The 18,539-nt window shown below is 44.9% G+C and overlaps 1 protein-coding gene across 10 annotated transcripts in view; it reads right to left on the bottom strand.

Annotated features, from left to right (window-relative positions):
* Kiaa1217 (KIAA1217 ortholog) overlaps positions 1-18,539 on the bottom strand; it is an 815,686-nt gene that overhangs the window by 264,326 nt on the left and 532,821 nt on the right. Inside the window, exon 1 of one of the 10 annotated variants that reach the window (XM_045151351.1) lies at positions 12,082-12,208. The exons of the other annotated variants lie outside the window; for them this stretch is intronic. The gene's annotated coding sequence lies outside the window, so the exon portion shown is untranslated. Of the gene's footprint in view, positions 1-12,081; positions 12,209-18,539 lie in introns of those variants that run through there. 10 annotated transcript variants of the gene reach the window in all.

The following is an 18,539-nucleotide window of genomic DNA, read 5'->3' as shown; positions in this document are numbered from 1 at the left end:
TGCTGCAGGCCCCGTTCTGCGGCTGTATCCGAAGCCCTGAGATGAAGACAGAGGTTCGTTTTGGTTCCTTCTGGAGGCTGGAAAGACCCCGAGCACGGCACCGGCAAAGGCCTCGGGCTGCTTCAGAAACCCTTGCGGGCAGTGGACGGGCGAGTGAGCCCATGTGCAGGAGGGCATCTGGCAGGACCGATGCAGTGCGGCCCTCGCCCGGCCCAGAACGCCGACCTCCCAGCGCGGCCACGCGGCCACCACGCCCCAGCGGGAGCTTCGGAGTGGACTGGCCGCGTCCAAACAGCAGCACCGTGTCCCCTGACTCCTCACCTCACTCCGTCCACCTCTGAAAGAGGATTTCTAACCATCCTGGTTCTATACATTAACTTTTGTGTGCCCAGATACATGGGTACATCTAAACCAGTCCGAAGTAGCTTCACCATCTGTCTTAGTCCCCCGGCCTCTTTTGCATATAAACCAGTAGCATGTTTCCTTATCTATGACCAGATCGCCTGCCCTAGTCCACAGCAGGGATGCTCCAGACACCTTCTTCTGACATCATCTGCTCCGTATCATTTTGTTAAAAAAATATATACATATCTGGAGCTGGAGAGATGGCTTAGCAGTTAAGGTGCTTGTCTGCAAAGCCTAAGGACCTAGGTTCGATTCTCCAGGTCCCACGTTAGCCAGACGCACAAGGGGGCGCACATGTCTGGGGTTCTTTTGCAGTGGCTGGAAGCCCTGGTGAGCCCATTCTCACTCTCTCTGACTCTAATAAAATTTTAAAAATCTAAAAAAGAATGTATAAACAAAACACATAAATGAGCTAGAGAGATGGCAGAGAGACTAACGTACATTCCTACCAAAGCCTAACCACCCAAATTCAATTCCCCAATATACATGTAAAGCCAGATGCACAGTGCCACATGCATCTGGAGTTTGTTTTCAGTGGTTAAAGGGCCCGGTGTGCCCATTCTCTCTATCTCTCTATCTTTCCTCTATCTCTCTCTGCTTTCAAATAAACAAATAAATAGAAATATTTTTTAAAAACACATAAGGCGCCAGGCGTGGTGGTGCACGCCTTTAACCCCAGCACTCGGGAGGCAGAGGTAGGAGGATCACCGAGAGCTCAAGGCCATCCTGAGACTACATAGTGAATTCCAGGTCAGCCTGAGCTAGTGTGAGACCCTACCTCAGAAAACTGGAAAACACACACACACACACACACACACACACACAAGGCCATGGAATTGACCTCCATTAACACTGACAATAGCATGGTCTCAACCAAAATGTTTCAAAGTTCCAAAGTGTGTGTGCATGCACACACATACATACACAGCCAGAATAAATCTACATGCATGCTGCCTGTAATTTTGACTATAAACCCACAGTTGATTCGGTCCCTCAGGAAAATCATTTTTCCCTTCTACTCCATTCCCACTTTGTACTTGACAACTGTGCTTCTTTTCCTAAGGGCTCATCTCAAAACATCTTAACTGTGGTAGTAGGAAACAGGCCAGTGAAATAATAGACCAGATACAAGGATTCATCCAATCACTCCTGGGTTAGGGCTCTTCTGTTGTGAAGTTTTGCTGTACATGGGCCTCCACAAATGTCTCTCCACTGTCTCAAAATGTTTTCCTCTTGGGAAAACAGCTCATCAATTTCTCCAGCACTGGGAAACCTTGAGGCTTCTAGAGACCAATCTCTGAGGACTGCGGGCTCCCTGGATCGATCAAGGTGTCCATGAAGGAAGGGTCTGAGTCGGGCAGGAAGAAGACAGACCATGGGGGCTTTGGCCACCTTTGCAAGGTAAGGGCGTCCCAGGTCAGAAGTGTGCATTTGACACTCCTCTTGGGCGGGCTGCAGGTTGGTTGTAGACTTCCTGCACGGCATGCACAAGCCTATCAGTTCCATCCCCCCACCACTGCAAAAACATCAAAACTAACCAGGCAACATGTTGAGGCAACACCAGAGGGAGAGGTGCGAGAAAGGGATGACAACTCTCAATTTTTTAAAAAAAGTAGTTGCTTTTTTTGTTTGTTTTATTTTTTTTGTTGTTTTTTTTTTTTTTTTTTTTTGGTCGATTTGACTTCTGAGATACTGTTTTACTCTGTAGACTAGGCTGGCCTTGAACTCATTGTATTTCTCAGGCAAGCCTCAAACTTGTGGCAATCCTCATGCCTCAGCCTCTCAAGCCCTGAGATTACATACATACATGAACCACCACACCAGGTGCTTCTGAGACCTGTTCACTAGCAGCACGCAGCTTTCTAACTTCGACAACCTTTTCAGACCAGGATGCCACAGACATTAATTCAGATGCAGCAACGCAAGCTACAGTGATTACACTTTACCTAAAAACATTCTTGGTTACAATCAAGAAAAAAAAAAACACTTCCCTGCTTTCATGTACCAAATTAAGAGATTTTCCAGAATAAAGATAAGCAACTCAATTATCATTAAACAAGGTTTGATGATAGAGAAGAATTATCTTTAGCCTCAGAACTACAATTTAACTGGAACAGTACCCACATTATGCATGGTCCTCTCTGGCTCTCACTCAGCAGGAAGTGGCCTGGAGTGAGAAAGGTACCACACAGCATGTTGGGGTGCCACAGTGAGAGGATCTAGCAACCCCAGGATCACACCATCTCTGTACCTGACTCTGTCCTGATGCACTGCGGGGCCCCTGGCAGCAGAAACAGGGGAGGCCTCCTGCCTTCCTTCGCCTCTCCCCTCCAGAGCGGACGGATGGCTCCATGGCCCAGTCTAGCAGCAGCCACCAACCGGACCTCAATTGTGACCGCCACAAGTGGCGGGAGCTGCCTGCTCCATGCACAGCTAGTTGGCCCGCCACACCAGACAGACAGACAGAGGACAGGCTCAGGACTGGAATGTGACTCACAGATAGAAAATACCGGTTTTTTCGCTGCTATGCAAATGCAGTCTGGGTGGGGTTTGGGTAAATGCGGATATAGACACCAAAAAATAAAAACCCAGCACGAGTGTCTTTTCCACCCCCACACCAGTCATTAAAGAAAATCAGAACGAGTAGCCAGAGTGGGAAGGGGACATTGGTAGCTCCCAGCACACACTGGGATAGTTCATGGTAGATGCATTGTGAGATTAGACACAGAGCCTGGCATAATCCAAGACAAGATATAATATATATATATATATATATATATATATATATATATATATATATATATATATATACATACATACATATGTGTGTGTGTGTGTGTGTGTGTGTGTGTGTGTGTGTGTGTGTGTGTAGTGTCTACCATCAAGTGGCAAGGCCCAAATTGCCAATGGTCTCAGAGCCAGTGTCCAACTGCTTCATGGGTTTGGAACATCTAGAAAGCCAAAGAAGGGGTTGATACAAAGGGTTGAGTACAGGTATGGCCTTTAAATGCTTGAGAACCATCCGAGACTCCTCTCCCCACCCTAGAGTTCTGGTGTATGGCTTGCACCACCCAGGCCGCCTGCCTGCAGTTGCGGTGTATCCTCTGAAGACCTGTGCCGTCCTAGCTTCAGATCTTCTCTGGCTCCCACAGGCCACACAGATTAACCCAAATCACAGCTCTTCCAATGCACGCTTCCTCCCCAGTGCAGCTAGGGTGAGATGCTAATTAATAAGCTTGCTTGCATTTCCATAATTTTCACAAACAATCCAAAATTGAACCAGGCTCAATGTTGACTGTGTCAAAGGAATGTTACAATGTCCGCAACCCAGGCCCGGAGTGTAGCTCAGCGGTGTAGATAGAGAGCAGGATTGGGTGGAGGGATGGCTTAGCGGTTAAGGCATTTGCCTGCATATCTAAAGGAACCTGATTCAATTCCCCAGGAACCACGTAAGTCAGATGCACAAGGGGGCGCATGCATCCAGAGTTCTTTTGCAGTGGCTGGAGGCCCTGGGACACCCATTCTCTCTCCCTCCCTCCCTCCTTCCCTCCCTCCCTCCCTCTCTCTCTCTCTCCCTCTCTCTCTCTCTCTTTCTCTCTCTGAAATAAATAAAACATAAAAAAAGAAGAAGAGCCGGACGTTGTGGCACATGCCTTTAATCCCAGCACTCGGGAGGCAGAGGTAGGAGGATCACCATGAGTTCAAGGCCACCGTGAGACAACATAGTGAATTCCAGGTCAGCCAGGACTAGAGTGACACCCTAGCTTAAAAAAAAAAAAAAGAGAGCAGGGTTGGTATGCATGAGGCACTGAGGTCAATCCCAAAACAAAACAGTATCAACAAACCCTCAAGCCAAAATCTAGCCTAAGCTTATCTGCTCTGCTGACCCTTCCAGTGTACTTACCCAGTCTGAGCAAGGTTGGAAGACAGGTTCACAGTGAGCTCTTTGAAAAATAAATGATTTCATTATTTCTGGTTGGGAGCAGATGATAAAGGAGAGATCAGAAGTCCCACCATGGTTCGGGGACATGTGACATATGCATCCTGTTTCAAACATTAGTGCATCCCAGAGGACCTTGTTTCATGGTCAAGAGGAAAGATGTTAGCAACCCCAATGGACATCCTAAATGCATTTAGAACTATAAAATAAAAGAAGAACTGAGATGCCCTCACTTGTCCTTTCAGTTAAGGACAGGAGGAGGAACTGTGCTCCGGGCTCTCTCACAAAGCTGTGAGAGGCTGGCTCAGGGGCTCTCCACACTACTGTGGAGTTCCACGGGGTTACTTTGAGCACTGCCACAGAGATGGAGAGGGTCACAGACTCAGAAGTCCAGTAGCCCACCAGAAGGGGCTTTGTGAACAAAAGCTAAAAATATTCTGCCACCCTCCTACTTGAATCCTGTTGTATTAGGCTAAGAGGTCACTCCAAAGTCCTAACTGCAGGTACTGCCTCCCAGCCACCGCCCCCAGGCCACCTGAGCCCTGACTGAAGGTACTACAACCCATCCACCTCCCCCAGGCCACCTGAGCCCTGACTGAAGGTACTGCCTCCCAGCCACCACCCCCAGGCCACCTGAGTTGTTCAACAGACAAGTTCCTTCCTATCTTTGGATCTCGGCATTAGATGCTTTGCCTATGCAAAATGTCCAGCTTACTTTTTTCCAAGACTGGATCCTTCTCATGTATTCCTCTCTATTTCCTTCATGGAATTTATCTCTCTCTGGAATTCTCTACACTGTAGACCACTTTATCATTTGGGGTATATGTTCCTTGCTCTCTGTGAATGCCTGGGATCAGGCACTGTACCAAATCTTACATGTTATTATGTTTGTTTCATATGTATACAGATCTGTAAAAATAGGTTTCTCTTTCACATATCCAAATGGACAGTGTCACCCTTACACATCAGGAACATTGTGAAGGAAAATGAGGGTTACATGAGCACAAACACTGACCCCCTAGCCAAAAGGGCACTACGTGGCTCCCGGAATGGTGTGACGTGTTTACAGAGGGCTGCTCGACACCCTGGCAGAGGCTGCACTTCATGATGTTACTCAGAAGCACATGTCATTTAAAACTTGGGACATGTTTGTTTCTAGAATTATAACATTTTCAGACTGAAGTTGATTTCAAGGAGCTGCAACCAAGGGAAGGGAAGTAAAGCCATGGACGACAGGGAATGGACTGTGATCTGCTGGACTCCAAGCTCTGTGAAGCAGTGAATGGTCCTACATCGCTCCTAGCCCCGCTTTCCCAGTGCCTGGCACAAGGCCAGCCTGAACTAGAGTCAGAGATGGATGAATGGGTGAATGAATGTAGTTGTTTTGTCCTATCTCCAAAGATCCCATGAAACTGTACCATCTATATGCTAATCAGTATTATCTTACGCTCACGCTTACCAACTCATGTCCACTTTTTTTTTTGTTTTGTTTCGTTTTTCGAGATAGGGTCTCACTCTAGTCCAAGCTGACCTGGAATTCACTATGTAGTCTCAGGGTGGCCTCGAACTCAAGGTGACCCACCTACCTCTACCTCCCAAGTGCTGGGATTAAAGGTGTGCACCACCACACCTGGCTCACATCCACATATTTAAACAAAACCATATCCCAGGGCTGGGAGATGGTTCAGTACTTAAAGGCACTTGATTACAAAGGCAGCTGGGCTGGGTTCAATTCATTTCCTGGAAGCTCCCATTCCCTCCCTCCCTCTCTCTCTCTCTCTCTCTCTCTCTCTCTCTCATACACACACATATACACACACATATACACACACAAATAAATAAATAATATTTTTTATAAAACCATTTCCCAGAGGTCTTCTGTGGGTCAATGGAAAGTCAGTGGCATTGGATCTGTTTGCCTTTAAATGTAATCTTAGACTGATTATGTCCCCCAGCTTGAGGGTCCACAGGGACAATTCCTCTAGCAGCTCATGGGTCCCTCCTGCCCTAAACAACCTAAGAAAATCCAAGACAGTACATGATCATTTCTCACAGAATGTCCGCGTAGGGTGTTTCCGTTAGAACCAGTGCCAGGTCCTGAGCTCTGACCCATGTCAGTTTAAGCACTCCTCACAAGCCTGGATCTGATCTGCAAACCACCTTGCTGCATAGGGACATTTGGCATCTGTTCACAGATGCAGAAATGGAGCTTATTTACACCTTGTCTTGCTCAAGACCACAAAATAACAGTGGTAGAACCAGGACTCATTCCTCAGTCTATCTAGCACAAAGGTGCGAGTCCGTCCGCCTCACACAGCACCCCCAGGAAAAAGTCTAATAAAGCCATTTCCACAGCAGGAGTCAGGCAAGCAAGCGAGGCAGGTGTGGAACAGAGCAGAGGGCTATGGTGAACCTCAGAACCTGCACCCTTTCTTAATGAGGCAGCTTTTACCTATTTCTAGCAAGCTTTTGAACTCCCCCCCCCCAAAAAAAAAACTTAAGCCCATAAAGTTTTAGTGACTTTTGCCCTCCTCCACCTTTTTGGACTGTTTGTAGTTTTCTGTGTTTTCTAGGGCTGGGGTTTGAACAGAGACACACATGCTCTTTCCTCCCTCCCTTCCCCCCCCCCATTCTCTTTCTCTCTCTCTCTCTCTCTCTCTCTCTCTCTCTTTCTCTCTCTCTCTCTCTCCCCCCACTCTCTACATCCCCAGTTAAGTTTCAGAACCTCAATGAAATTTGTGTTAAGGCATTGCATAGGCTTTTCTAGAGACCTGGCCTCAGGCCAGACGTCTCTAAACGTGTCTCTTTGGACCTATGAGAGTTGCCTAATTCAGCCCTTCAAGCACGCACCTTTTCATTCCCCCCTGAGGGCACCCGAGCACTCGGGGGTAACCGAGCGTAAGGGGGCATGGCGTCGCTCTGGAGGCAGGCTCTGAGCGCCACGAGTGTCGGTTCTCCAAGTGACTTCTGAGGGTCTGCTCACAGAGCCAAGTTCCATCTGCGTCTTCAGCTTTCTTCCTGTTATGCCAGGAAGAAGACTGCTTCCTAAGAGCCTCTGACAGTCCTCACAAGTGATCTCCAGACTTGAAGGCAGGATAAAGCAAATAGCTCTTCCCCCACCCTCACCAGCCCCCCACTTTCTGAGTACCAAGAACAAGCAGCAACAGGAAGTCTCTCCAACTCCCCCAGGTTCATCGACTCTACACTTTAGGGGATAAAGGAGGGGGTACAAAACAGGACCATGGGCCAAGGAGGCAAGAGGTTAAAGGTTCTGGGCTGATCACAGCACTTTGAAATCCAACCTCACAAAATAAAGCCACGTTTCATAGCACACACCTCAGGGAAACCCAGAAAAGTACCCTTGGCTTCAATCAAGATGGCTGAGTTCAAATCCCCACCCTTTGCCTGAAGAATCACGACACCTTCCTCTCATCAGCTTTGGTACTTTACTTATCTGTAACTGTTCATACATATAAAGGTTTCTACTTTTACAAAAAATGTAATCATAAGCCAAGTGTGTTGGCACATGCCTTTCATCTAAGCATTGGGGAGGCTCAAGTAATAACATTGCCTGTTCGAGGCCAACCTGAGGTCACAGAGTGAGTTGCAGGTCAGCCTAGGCTAGAATGAGACTCTACTTCGGGGGGGAAAAAAAAAACTTAAAATTGATACCATTGGTATGAAAGTTTTTCACATTGCATAATATGTATGGGGACAGGCGTGGTGGTACATGCCTTTAATCCCAGCAGTGGGGGCGGGGGGGGCAGAAATAGGAAGATCACTGGGAGTTTGAAGCCTCCCTGAGACTACATAGTAAATTCCAGGTCAGCCTGAGCTAGAGTGAGACCCTACCTAGAAAAAAGAAAAAAAAATAATAATAATAATAATAATAAAGGGCTGAAGAGATGGCTTAGCAGTTAAGGTACTTGCCTGTAAAGCCAAAGGACCCAGGTTCAATTCTCCCGGACCCACGTAAGCCAGATGCACATGGTGTCACATGCATCTGGAGTTCGTTTGTAGCAGCTGGAGACTCTGGAATGCACTTTGCTCGCTCTCTCTCTCTCTCTCTCTCTCTCTCTCTCTCTATCCCTAGCTCTCTCTACCTATTTCTTTCCCAAATAAATAAAAGTCAAATTTTTTAAAAAAGTAATATGTGTGGGAATTCTAATACCTATACTTACTTGCAATGATTGAAGGCCTATAGGGGAAAATTTGTATTGCATTGTATTGCATTGTATTGTATTGTATTCTACTGTATGTACTGGAATACACAATGACGTTTGAGATCTGCATATATTTGTCTTAAAAGCAAGTGGTGTTTAATATTTGAAAGAAGAAAATATTGTAGTTACCAATAGGAATCTTGGCCCATATTTTTTAATGATATAGGAAAAGTTCAATTTGGCTTAAAAATCACCTACCTCTTCCCTGGGGCAATAGTAATTATATTCTCTTTAATGGATTTGCTTAAATTATGGCTTTCCCTTGATTTGCACATCACAGCCATGATTTCATCCTTTTTCCTCTAAGCTGAATTGTTTCTCATTAATTTTTAGGTTAACCAATTAATGGCAAGTGAATGTTTATTCACAAAATACTACATTAAGAAATATTTATTTTACACTGTTTTCCTTTTGCAAATATTTGCAGCTGGCTTCGGAACTGTGATATATTAAGAAGTTTAAAAAAATAACGTACCTAGTATCTAGGGAAAACATGGGCTTGGGAAGTAGCTTTTGAGTAAAAGAAAGGAGGCAAAATCTAATGACAGTGAAAAGAGGCACTGATTTGCACTGACAGAATGTACGAAACAAGCCCCTCACTTGTCGTTTGGAAGCCTTCTGTTCAGCCGAATTAAAAAGGAGCCAGAGTTCAAAATCACGCCCAAGGCTTTCTTCAGTGATCTGGGTGTATGAATATATTGCTTCATTTTATTTTATTTTTCATAATACATTCTGTGAGAATGTGCCTTGTATTCTTGACTCACCTTAGTATAAACAAAAAAGCCTTCAATCTTTGTAAACTACAATGTTCTGTATTATTTATTTATTTTTAAATTTTATTTATTTTATTTGAGAGTGATAGAGTAAGAGAGAGAGGCAGATAGAGTGAATGGGCGCTCCAGGGCCTTCAGCTGCTGCAAGTGAACTCCACACACGTGTCACCAGGTGCATCTACCTTTCATGGGTTTTGGGGAATCAAACCTGGGTCCTTGGCTTCACAGGCAAGCAATTTAATTGCTAAGCTATCTCTCCAGCCCCTACTTACTTTAATATTTTTTTTTTTGAGGCAAGCCTAACAGACTGGCCTTTTTAAAAATATATTTTTAAAAATATATATGTTTTTTATTTACTTATTTGACAGAGAGAGAGAGAGAGAGTGGACACATCAGGGACTCTAGCCATTGCAAACAAACTCCAGATGCATGTGGCCCTGGTGCATCTGGCTTACGTGGGTCCTAGAGAGTCGAACCGGGATCCTTTGGCTTTGCAGGCAAATGCCTTAACTGCTAAGCCATCTCTCCAGCCCTGGCCTTTTTTTTTAATGGGGGGGAAGGAGGATGGGCACACCAGGGCCTCCAGACACTGCAATTCCAGAACCCATGTAAGCCAGATGCACATGGTGGTGCACATGCCTGGAGTTTGTTTACAGTTGCTAGAGGCCCTGGCATGCCCTCTCTCTCTCTCTTTCTCTCTAATAAATAAATAACAATATTTTTTTAGCTGGGAGTGGTGTCACATGCCTTTAATCCCAGCATTTGGGAGGCAGAGGTAGGAGGATTGCCATGAGTTCAAGGCCACCGAGACTCCATAGTGAATTCCAGGTCAGCCTGGGCTAGAGTGAGACCCTACCTCAAAAAAAATAATAAATAAATAAATAATATTTTTTAAGTTAAAAAAACAACAAGTGTCTTTCCATTTAAGATGCAGAATACAATTGTGAGTGATGATGGCACAGGAGGAAAGACAGAGTGCCAAGGGGAGGAGGAAAACCAACGCCCGGGGGCTCCTGCACCCAGGGCACCCACGGCCCCTCAGTGACTTAAGCAAACACCTATGACATCAACACCTGTAAGAGAGATATGAAGTTCAAACTAAGTGTGCAATAGCTTAAGCTCCTTTTGAATAGACAACACTGAAAAGTAAATTAGTGCTATTTCAGTCACCTTTCTAGAAAAAAAGGTACAAGCATAATTAATTTTGTAAGAAACAATATCATTGCTCCTTTGACAAATGTAGCATTTTGAATTTTAATTAACCTATGGAGATAATTGCTGCTGTTTATGAGTTAATAATAAATTAATTTTTTTCTCTATCTGTAAAGTGAGGGGGAAAAGGAAGGATATGCAAGGAACTTTATTATTACGTTCTATTTTCCTGCACCTTCCAGTTAACTTCATTTTTTGTTGTTTTTTTTTTTTGTTTTGTTTTTGAGGTAGGGTCTCACTGTAGCCCAGGCTGACCTGGAATTCACTATGTAGTCTCAGGGTGGCCTCGAACTCACGGTGATCCTCCTACCTCTGCCTCCCTAATGCTGGGATTAAAGGCGTGCGCCACCACGCCCGGCTTGTTAACTTCATTTGTAAAGAGGAAATACAGAGACAGAGCTTTACTGGAGTAAAGACTAAAAAAGAACGAAAACAATTAAATCCTACCCTTCAAAATTAGTCCAGTGCCTGGTGAAGAGTAAAGAAAAACACCCTGAGCGTGAGTCACCGGGGCTCAGCGCGGTGCTGCAATCCACGACAGCACCCGTACGTGGTGGAGGTGAAACCGGAGGCTTGAGGGTAAGAGTTTGCTTTGCTCAAGCCTCAGGACTAGTAAGTGGGAAACAGGACTCAAAATGCCTGGTGTCCCTGACCCCCCACCACCTGTGACAGCAAAATAATTTGCATGCCAGTTCTGGGACTCGTCTGCATTATCTGAAGGCAAAATTTCAGGTCTCGTGCTATATGTTAGACCATTTTTTGAAACATGTTAAAGTCTGTCGGCTTGCTTCAAAGTAGTTTTTGTTTCAAAAGTTCCAAATTACTTTGTGTTCTTTTGAAACCTGGTGCACCTGACTACTCACAGGACAGCTCACACACCACCACTGAGCTAACCCCAAGAGACCAGGTTTGTTTTTAAAAGCATGGCTTATAACACACCACACATGCCTCCATGACCTCACTCCTCCCTCTTGGAAATCATAACTCCTATTTTTCTAAAGGCCGGCACACCAATAACTCAAGCTGCTAGAAAACTTCTATGAAAGAGTATAGGTGGGTGCACTTGAAAACACAAGTACCATGTTTTTATATCTGATTCCAAAACTATTTCTGTGGTATTCCGTGGGTTTTAGTTTCTGTATTCTACAAAGTGAAAATATAGAGAGACTGAGTACCAATTCAGAGTAAAAGAAACTCTCTCTCTGCATCTAGAAATAGTTGACAAATACAGATCGTATCTTAGTTCTCAGCTGTCCTGCTAACCCTTATCTGTGCTGTTCTTACAGCGTTATTCATGGGCACAACCACCATAATGCATAATGCATCACTTGCTTTTCAACTCTATTCAAAAATCTCAGTTCATTCAATAAAAAAAGCCCTTAAAACAGCCTGGAGCTCGAACGTGCGGTGTGGGAAAACTGTACCTATTGATTCAATCTTTCTGCCAAGAGAACAATGCAAGAGACAGACCATAATACTTTTTGGCAGTAACTTGGAATTATTTTTTAAAAAAAGAACACGTATTTACCTGTACTGAGAGCTCCACAGGTAAGGTGACGATTAAAAGCAGAAAATCTAATTCGTCTTCTGGAAGTTTCCGTGCCTGATGGACTGTGGGGTCATCCTTCCGAGCTGTCAGGTAAACCCCTCCATGCCTTTGCTGTTTCCTTTTGCAGTTTTTTTTCCCAGTGAAACTCTTTTCATTTGCATAAAACCTACTTGTAGCCTATAGGACGTTTTGAGTAGCTACTTTGTTAAATTGGCTGTCTTGACATGCTCTTTCAAGCATGACATCATAAATCTCCATGGAAACCCTAACCCCACCTGCCTACATACCAATGTTACCTGACAGGCAAAGACTTAAACAATCGTCTGAAATTGTTCATTAATGAAACCTTTGCAGGGGCTTTGAATCTCTGCACGGTATAATTTGTGCTGTTGGCAGCAACTTAGCCAAGAACGATGGCTTCATTTTCAAAGCCCGAGCTGTTTTGCAGAAAACAATGGTCAAAATTATAGGCATCCGTTAATCTGCCCCTCCCTGTCTAACAATGCACTTAATCAGTGCAGGAAAAAAATTACAATGGCACATGTGTGCCTCTCTGCAGGGTAAAGTTACTCTGAAAACTCAGGTTTTGAAAAATCTTCAATTGATCCTTCCAAGCCTTTCCCACTCAGCTCTCAGCAACCCCCACCTACTTTTAACCAGGAAAACTTGCAAAACAGGTTCCTTACCTGAGTGTGTTCCTGTGTGCCTGTGAGCATTTTCCCTTGGCCTGTGGCTGCAGAGGTAGTGGGAGGAGGTGTGGAAACAAATTTTAACTCTTTCCCTGCATATATTTACATGTCTGTCCTGGTTCTTTTAATAATGCAAAACATCTATTTTTTTTCTTTTGAAAAAATAGTCAACACGTTCTACAAGACATAAAATCCCTAGTCCATTTATTCAATTTTCGCTATCCCAAATTTTATGGACTCTTTACTCATTCCCCAGAGCTTTGGACACACTTCTGTCAAATTTGTACCAAAACCCTCTTGGATGGCAGTTGGACTGGGCATTCTTTCTTTCCACCCCCAAGTCTGCTGCAGACACTGCATACTCCCCACGCTTAAGACCACTGAACCTCGGGCATCAGAAAAGTTTGCAATAAGACTTGGTCTAAACCCACAGGAATTTTCAAAATGTTATCAACTCGTTGTCATGTGCTGCAGCATAAAGTTCTTCAGAGACATTGCAAACAGGGTGAGTTGAGGAGCACTTGAACGCAGCCTCAAGCAGGACCCCAGTAACAGCAGTGTCAGAAGCAGCGTGCTCTAACTCATCACAGGGCCTGCTGCAAGCTGGGTGTCCTCTTTGGGTCAGAGAGCAAACACTGACCTCTCCACCTTGCTGAGCTCAACAGCAGACTGTGGCAAGGCACCCACATCGAAAACTCAGAATTACTCTTTCTGTTAAGGAGCTGAAAATACTTGGTTTCCATCCACTGAAAATTCCCAGAGTTTCATGTTGCCACAGTTCTCAGTCAACAGAGGGGACACTACCTTTGAAGGGAACCAAGAACTAGCTGGCTTTAATATGACAGCTAGAGTTGGCATCCTCCTGAGATGCAAGGCTATTGTCAGAGATTCAATTACTGCCTCTGTAAGTTGAAAATACATGCAGATGAAGCCCTGGCTTTTGCTGTACCCAACGGGGCACAAACACAATATGAAACAAACAAAAACAACAGCCAGCCAGATCTAAGTTTGATTTGGTGAAATCTACAGATGCAGTGGAGGCACTATTCAATTACAGTTATTCCTCCAGGTTCCATGAGAGAGAAGAGCACGGGAAAGCGGATCCGGCGGGCAGAGTGGTTATAATAGGTTTGGGTTATTTAGGAAATTACAATATCTCAGCTCTTGCTTATTGAAGTCAAGCTTGGAAAAGAGATCAAAAAGAAATGAGAATGTGAAAAGCACATGGAGATAAACCAAGAAATAATTTGGAGGTGAGAGCAACTCGGTTAACCCATTCGTGGGCAGGCAAGCAGAGGAAAACACTGACAGAAGAATTAGTTACACGGATGACATCACTGCTATGATGTGGGAACCTTGAATGGGGAAGTTTCTGGTCACAGCGGCAAATAAGGAAAACACGTGACCACTGGGCATGGGTGCCAAGATTTGATTAGAGGTGGCCAGTCCAAAAAGGATTTTTCTTACAGTCCCCAAATGAGGGAAGCAACAGGCTGCCTACACTTCAGTGACATCAGGAACTTGTCCCCCAAGCTGGAACACAAGGCATCTTATGGTTTGGATGGAAGTCTCTTCTATAGGCTCACATGTTTGAAGACTTGGGTCTCTAGCGCGGTTTTGGTAGGCTGCAGCACCTTTTGAAGGCGGTGCCTCACTGGAGAAAGCAGACTGCAGGCCTTAAGGGTTCTAGTCCAGCCTCCCACTTTCCCTCCTGGCTTGTCTGACTCATGTTTTTGCTACCAGGGCTGCTTCGACCCCCCGCACCCATGCCCTGTGGTGGACTGAACTGGCACACAGACAACCCTGTCAGGAAGTTTCATACAGCGATGCACACAGTAGTCAATGCAGAGCCCGGCGTGGTGGCGCACGCCTTTAATCCCAGCACTCGGGAGGCAGAGGTAGGAGGATCACCGTGAGTTCGAGGCCACCCTGAGACTACAGAGTGAATTCCAGGTCAGCCTGGGATAGAGCGAGACCCTACCTCGAAAAACCAAAACAAATAATTTAATTTAATTTAATTAAAATAATACAAGTAACTGATAATTTCTTAGAAACATGACTTAGAAATTGTCATGTAGCGAAAACATATGTCAGTGTATGCTTTTTCATTAAAAGAATCCTGGGGCTAGAAAGACGGCTCAGCGGTTAACAGCACTTCCTACACAAGCCTAACAGCCTGAGGAGGTCTGAAAGGCCACTCAATTTGATCCCCAAAACACAGAAACAGCTGGACATGTCCGCGCACATCTGTAACTCATCACATGGAGTAGCAGAGACCCAAGAATCACCAGGGCTTATGAAAAGAAGGGCGGTGGGGGGCACAAGCTCCGGAATCACCGAGAGACTCGAGCTCAAATAAGAACTGAACGGAGAGCCATCAGCAGGCCGGTCTGCTCTGGCCGGGCCACTGCAAGCAAGTTGCAGGTGAGCCGCACCGGCGCACACACGAGTATACATCACACACCACACCTACGCAAGCATGATAAATGATAATAATAATAATAAGTCTTTAAGTTCATTTAAGCTTAATAGCAATAGTTTGAAGTCAGAATGACCATCATCATTGTCATCTTACAAGCAAAGTGAGAGTCAAAGAGATGAGGTTATTTGAGGACATTTACATAGCTACTCGGGGTTAGGGTCTCAATTCAAATCCAGGTGGACTTTAAACCTATTTAAACCTATTACCTATACTTACCCAAAGGCAAATGTTACCCCTAGTTTAATAAACTTGCTTGCAATTGGGACTACGAAAATCCTAATTAAATTAAGCCATGCCAAAATTATTTATTCAGCAGACTAAATTGAAAGGCCATATTGGACTGTAAAGTGTAAACACACATCTACAAATCCTCCTACCTAAGCAATGTCACCAGGATGGCAAGGGCTTCTGGGGTGGCCATGCCTGGGCAGGAGAGAATGCACTGGTTTCACTTAAGGCTGTGTGCAAACCACCCTGGCCTGCACAGAACGGGGTTAAGGTAGCTCAGCTCAGGATCAGACCTCAATACCCCAGGGCCAACAGATCCGATCACTAAGATGTAGATAAGGGTAATGACTCTCTAGAAATATCTACAACCTGAAATTCTGGTCTTAAGAAAAACTGCCAAGTACTAAAAGGAAAAACAAGCATAAACCAGGTGTGGTGGCATATTCCTATAGTCAGAACATAGAAACAACAGGATCAAAAGTTCAAGGTTATCCTCAGCTACACAGGGAGTTAAGAGTTGAGGACAGCCTGGACATGAAATCCTGTCTATAAAATAAAAGAGTAAAAATGAATAAATAAATAAAGTAAAAGAGTAGAGGGACTGGAGAGATGGCTTAGTGGTTAAGCGCTTGCCTATGAAGCCTAAAGATACCTACCAGTTTGAGGCTCGATTCCCCAGGACCCACACAAGCCAGAGCCTCTTTAGCTTTCTCTCTCTCAAATAAATGAATAATTTTTTTTAAAAACACCCATTATGGGGGCTGGATAAGATGGCTTAGCAGTTAAGGCATTTGCCTACAAAACCAAAGGACACAGGTTCAATCCCCCAGGAACCATGTAAGCCAGATGCAGAGGAGGCGCATGTGTATGGAGTTCATTTGCAGTGGCTAAAGGCCCTGGCATGCCCATTCTCTCTCTCCACCCCCTTTCTGTCTCTCAAATAAATAAATAAAATATATTTTAAAAATTATGGGCCAGATTTGGTGGCACATGCCTTTCATACCAGCACTCAGGAGGCAGAGGTAGGAGGATCACCATGAGTTCAAGGCCACCCTGAGACTACCTAGTGAATTCCAGGTCAGCCTGAGTTACAGTGAGACATTACCTCAAAAAAACAAAAAACAAACAACAACAAAAAATTATGGGACTAGAGAGATAGCTTAGTAGTTAAGGCATTTGCCTGCAAAGTCTAAGGATCCCGGTTCAGTGCCCCAGTATCCACATAAGCCAAATGCACAAGGCGGCTCATGTGTTTGAAGTTTATCTGCAGTAGCTAGAGACCCTGACATGCCTATGTGCTCACTCGCTCTTTCTCTCTCTCTTAAATAAATAAATAAATAAATAAATAAATAAATAAATAAAATATATATATTTTTAAAAACACCATTATCCAGTCACATCCCTTACACTGTTACAGCGGTGCAGGGGAGTGACAGATCACTTTCTGTGTCCCATGGCTAAGTTATGGAACCCAGGCCTTTGGTCAAACACCAGTCCAAACATTGCTCTAAACGTACTTTTCAGATGTGATTCCTGTGTAAATCATCAGGTTTTGACAGAAGCAGATTGCCCTCCACAGTCCAATCAGTAGAAAGCTTTAAAAGCAAAGACTGGGCTCTCCTTGGGGAGAGGCTCTGTTATCGGTTCTCCTGCTCGGCAGAACCGTAATACAGCTGAGAGCTCCAGCCTGTGTCTGTGTGTAGTTGCCTTCTCATTGCTGGAACAAAACACCCACCATAAGCAGCTGATGGGAGGAAATTGTTTTGGTTTATAGTCTCAAGGGGAAGCTTCAGGATGGCAGGGGACAGCATGGCATGAGCAGAGGCTGGACATCACCTCGGCCACAGCAGGTGGAAAACAGCAGCTATTAAAGGTACTTGCACAGCTGGCAGGCCCTGATCTGATTCCCCAGTACCCACAGATGAACAAAGTGAAGCAGCGTCTGGAGTCTCAGCAGTGAAAGGCCCTGGCATGCCCGAGTTCGTCCTTCCTTCCTTCCTTCCTTCCTTCCTTCCTTCCTTCCTTCCTTCCTTCCTTCCTTCCTTCCTTCCTTCCTTCCCTTCCTCCCTACTTTCTCTCTCTCTCTCTCTTAAGTAAAAATATTTTAAAAAGCTGAAATTAAGGGCTGGAGAGATGGCTCAGCAGTTGTAATTGCCTACAAAGCATAATGACCATGGTTCAGTTTCCCAGCACCCACATAAAGCCAGATGCACAGAATGGGGCACACATCTGAAGTTCATTTGCAATGGCTAGAAGCCTTAGCATGCCCATTCTCTCTCTCTCTCTCTCTCTCTCTCTCTCTCTCTCTCTCTCTCTCTCTCCCCTTACAAATAATGTACAAAAAGTTTTTTAAGGCTAAAAACAATGAGATAGCAGATTACCTGGAAAGAATAATATAAGCCGATTCTTTAGCTAAAAAAAAAAAAAAAACCTGGCATGGTGGCGCACGCCTTTAATACCAGCACTTGGGAGGCAGAGGTAGGAGGAGTGCTATGAGTTCAAGGCCACCCTGAGACTACATAGTGAATTCCAGGTCAGCCTGAGCTAGAGTGAGACCCTACCTCAAAAAACAAACAAAAAAAAAAGTAGAACTGGGCTGAAGAGATAGATGTCTTAGCAGTTAAGGCGTTTGCCTGCAAAGTCAAAGGACCCTGATTCGAGTCCCCAGGACCCACATAAGCCATATGCACAAGGTGGCACATGTGTCTGGAGTTCATTTGCAGTGGCTGAAGGCCCTGGCAAGCCCATTCTCTCCCTCTCTCTCTCTCTCAAAAAAAAAAAAAAAAATAGGGCTGGAGAGATGGCTTAGCGGTTAAGCGCTTGCCTGTGAAGCCGAAGGACCCCGGTTCAAGGCTCGGTTCCCCAGGTCCCACGTTAGCCAGGTACACAAGGGGGCGCACGCATCTGGAGTTCGTTTGCAGTGGCTGGAGGCCCTGGCGCGCCCATTCTCTCTCTCTCCCTCTGTCTTTCTCTCTATGTCTGTCGCTCTCAAATAAATAAAATAAAATAAATGAACAAAAAAAAATTAAAAAAAAAAT

Source organism: Jaculus jaculus, chromosome 5 (genome assembly GCF_020740685.1).
Source record: "Jaculus jaculus isolate mJacJac1 chromosome 5, mJacJac1.mat.Y.cur, whole genome shotgun sequence".
Lineage (NCBI taxonomy): Eukaryota > Metazoa > Chordata > Mammalia > Rodentia > Dipodidae > Jaculus > Jaculus jaculus.
This window is presented reverse-complemented; position numbering and strand designations above follow the sequence as displayed.